Source organism: Corylus avellana, chromosome 7 (assembly GCF_965113065.1).
Source record: "Corylus avellana chromosome 7, dhCorAvel1.hap1.2, whole genome shotgun sequence".
Classification (NCBI taxonomy): domain Eukaryota; kingdom Viridiplantae; phylum Streptophyta; class Magnoliopsida; order Fagales; family Betulaceae; genus Corylus; species Corylus avellana.
This window is the reverse complement of record NC_142496.1, coordinates 7,646,016-7,649,796: the sequence shown is the minus strand read 5'-3', so window position 1 is coordinate 7,649,796 and position 3,781 is coordinate 7,646,016. Positions and strand designations below refer to the sequence as shown.

The 3,781-nt window shown below is 34.2% G+C and overlaps 1 long non-coding RNA gene across 1 annotated transcript; it reads right to left on the bottom strand.

Annotated features, from left to right (window-relative positions):
• Nucleotides 1-610: 610 nt before the first annotated feature.
• On the bottom strand, nucleotides 611-3,340 carry LOC132185747 (uncharacterized). Its single transcript, XR_009440634.2, has 3 exons — nucleotides 3,074-3,340; nucleotides 1,767-2,003; nucleotides 611-1,053 (listed from the first exon to the last, which is right to left on the bottom strand). It is a non-coding gene; the product is annotated as an uncharacterized LOC132185747 (long non-coding RNA).
• Between the last annotated feature and the right edge of the window lie 441 nt (nucleotides 3,341-3,781).

Sequence of the window (3,781 nt, the reverse complement as noted above, 5' to 3'; positions counted from 1 at the left end):
TCCTAATTACTCTTAATATTAATTTTAAATAACTTAATCATAATTTAAAATAATCTATTCTAAACGAATCGAAATACTATTCCAATTCAACCTAACTCACCCTAATTTATTCCTATCATCATCTTGCAGTACTGTGATTTTTATAACTTTGAAGTAAATTTAGTTAGAATGTTGGTTCAAAGGAGGTCAAGATTAAAAAATAAAGTTGAACAAAAGTTATTATAAATATTAAAGAATATAACTAATGAAATAAATAATTCAAAAAAAGTTTAATTATTGTTTAAAACATATAAATATTACTTATAATTTACCTTTACAAAATAATAACAATAATAATAATAAAATAGCAACTTATTTCTCACTCACAGCAATAATTTATTCAGTTGCGTAAAAGTTTAATTACATACTTTAAAATTTTCAAAAACGAGAAATTATAAAAAAAATCGATTGATTTTTTGTTATGTTCTGTACCATTTTCACTGTACACCTCTCAGGCTCTCAAAAAAGTTCGCCAAACAAGTTATCTAAATTGTTGAACACTTGTAGAAGAAAATTTTGGCTGATTGAAAGAAGTACAGTAAATGAATGACAATTTGCGTCACAACCGGTGCATTTGAAAACTTTTCTACTGAATAAAAGAAATTCTTGGGGGGGGTGAGGAAGGGCATTTGACTCCCCTGGGCCTCCCTACCCTCCCCCTCAGGGTAAATCCATGTAAATGCAACAACTATATAAACCAGAAATGCCCTTATGATGTAAAATAACCATGAAAGCTGATGCGGCAGATGGATTGATGACAGTGAGACGGGTACAAGTGTTCCTAAAAGGGCATGGAAACTGTCAAAGATTTGAGAGTATCTTGCCCAACGAGTCCCATTAATCCTCGTCATGGTTGCATATGACAAGTAAAAGATGACCAAGGCAGCTTCGGAGATCCACATGTTTGCAGGGTGTGTCTCAAATAGATCATGCAATTGGAGTAGGCCAATCACTGATCCAATCAAAAATAGGATTACTCCCTGGCTTGATATGGAAGAATTACTCCCCTGCTCACTGCACAATCACCAAAAACATAACTAAAACACTTTTAACTCAAACAGATGCTCGGTGTAAACTTCACTTTTCAGTCTTCATATGTATTGTTAAACTTCTCAACTTTTTTGGTTCCGGTATTCTCAAATTTGGTTTTCCCTCATTAAAACTAATCATGAATATCTTCTTCTTTTTTTAATGAATAATCAAGAATCAAGAATATCTTTTGCATTTTACACAAAATGTGTGCCGTATTAATCGCTTTCAATGAACATATTTCTAATTTAAGTATGAAATCCAATGCAGAAATCATAATACTATATAATTTTAGGCGGTACAGTTTCCTCACTAATTTAGGCAGCTTAAAATATTTTTTAACTAAACTAGGTGTTTTTAATTGACGGGATTTACATAATTATCCAAAAAAGCCCAAAACATACAGAGCAACAGAAATAGAATGAAAAACAACCAACAAGAAATTGCAGAAAGAAGGGTGGTTGAAGTTTAATGGTCGATGAAGGTGGAGGATAGAGAGAAAGCTTTCCCCCAAGATTCAGGATTTCTCTAGTTTATCTCCTAAACTTCTCTTTAGCCTCACATACCCATAAGTATATGTATATATGTATATATGTATATATGTATGTATGCAGTATGTCCAGTCTATAAGGATGTATTGTAATTGGAATCAGGAAAAACGAATCTACAAATGAATGCACAAGACTGGTAAGAAATACCTGTTCCTTGAGGGCAAACTGGACAGTTGTGGCTCTTGTACAAGAGACTCTATTCCAACTGGACTTGGGGAACTTGACAAATGGGGCTCTTGTACATGAGACTCTATTCCAACTGGACTTGGCAAACTGGACAAATCAAGCACTTGTACAGGAGACTCTATTCCATCTGGATGCTTCACTAGATTCGTATGCGATGCAATACTCCGAACGATTTCGTCAATAACTTGAGCTTCATTACTACAAAGTACAAAGTATCATGAACATGATCTAGTTACTTATTTTTCAGAAGAAATTACTGACAATGATAGCTACAAAGATACAGGATAACCTCCCCTTCCTTTCTTGGAGCTTGTCTAATCATATCTTGCTTTCTAGGTAACTGTAGCCTTTTGTTCTTAGTTTGTCGATGGAAGCAAACATATTATCATTCATACAGAAAGATTATGCTTTCCTTCCCAATTCGCCTATGGATTGACCACAAGTCCACCTCTCATTTGATTCATATTTTTCAGTCTTCATATGCATTGTTAAACTCTAGCATTTTTGGTTCTAAGTGACAGTGTCTTTGAACATCTTTGGATTTTTCAAAAATTAATGTTTGGGTTCCTATATTAGTAGAATGACAATAAATGATAATTAAGAATATTAAAAAAAATATGTAAAAAATGACATTTGGCACTTATTAGAGGAGGTTGAAGAAATTTCCTCCAAATTCTGTCCAGTCAAGAATATCTTTTGCATTTCAAACAAAAATGTTTGTACCATATCAAACGCTTCAATCAGCAGATTTCTAATTGAACTATGATTTTCATGAAATCCAGTGCGGAAATCATAAAATTAAATAATTTTAAGTGATACAAACTCCTCACCACTAAAAAGGTGCTTTTATTTGACTGGATTTTACATAATTATCCAAAAAGCACAAAACATATAACAGAGATAGAAGAAAAAGCAACTAAAAAAGAAGAAGAAAGAAAGGTAGTTGAAGTTAAACTTCCCCCTAGATCCAGAATTTCTCTTCGTTTCTTTCCTAAATTTCTCTTTACCTTCCCACTCTCTAGACCAAAAAAAAAAAAAAAAAATTATATATATACATAAACTCCCACACCCATACTCAATACCCGTATGTAATCGGAATCAGGAAAAAAAAAATCTACTATGAATACTCAAAACTAATAAGAAATACCTATTATTATCTAAATGCCACCCAGACAAATTGCCAACTTGTGTTAGTGCTGTTTTCCACCCCTCCACTCTTCTTTGCTCGAACATTTTATCATATTAGGCAAATGCATCTCCAAAACTACCTTTTAGATGCCGTACTTCCGATGGATCTACTTTGTAAAACATTGGCACAATGAGCTGTCCTTTCGTTTCCTTACACTCAAGGATCTTCACTACCTCGTCCAAGCACCATTTGGATGATGCATAATTTTGAGAGAGTACAACGATCGAAATCGTTGACCCTTCAATAGTCTCCAGATGTGATGAAAGATTTTCATTTCCTCTTTCAAGCAGCTGAAAAGCTAGGAAGGTCTTGATTTCCCTTCAATCCAAAACGTCGTATGGATAGGCAATAAAATTTCTGCGAGTATTAGAGTTTCTAAAGTTCAAGTACACATCATGAGTCCATTGATGGAAGGATAAAGTAGACGACGAGGCTCATCGGAAGGTCAAGGAAGAAGTCATCCTCTCTATCAGAGACTACCACCGACTAGAGATGATAATTGCGTTGCAGAACCAGTTTAGCGTATTCCTTGACTTTGTAAATCTTGCTTGATCTGCGCAGTTAAAAAAGTTCAGGAGCAGTTAAAATCTGACAGATTCATTCACATTGCGAGTGCATGACTAAAACCATTATTGATAAGGAATCCAAGTTCATGGTGCATCTAGAGGCAACCCTAGCTATTGAGGAGGCTGAATTTCTGGAAAACATGGGGAGTTTAATTTATATCTTGGGTAGTGAAGTATGCAAGCTATGCCCCGGGATACTTAAAAACATGGTCCATTTTATT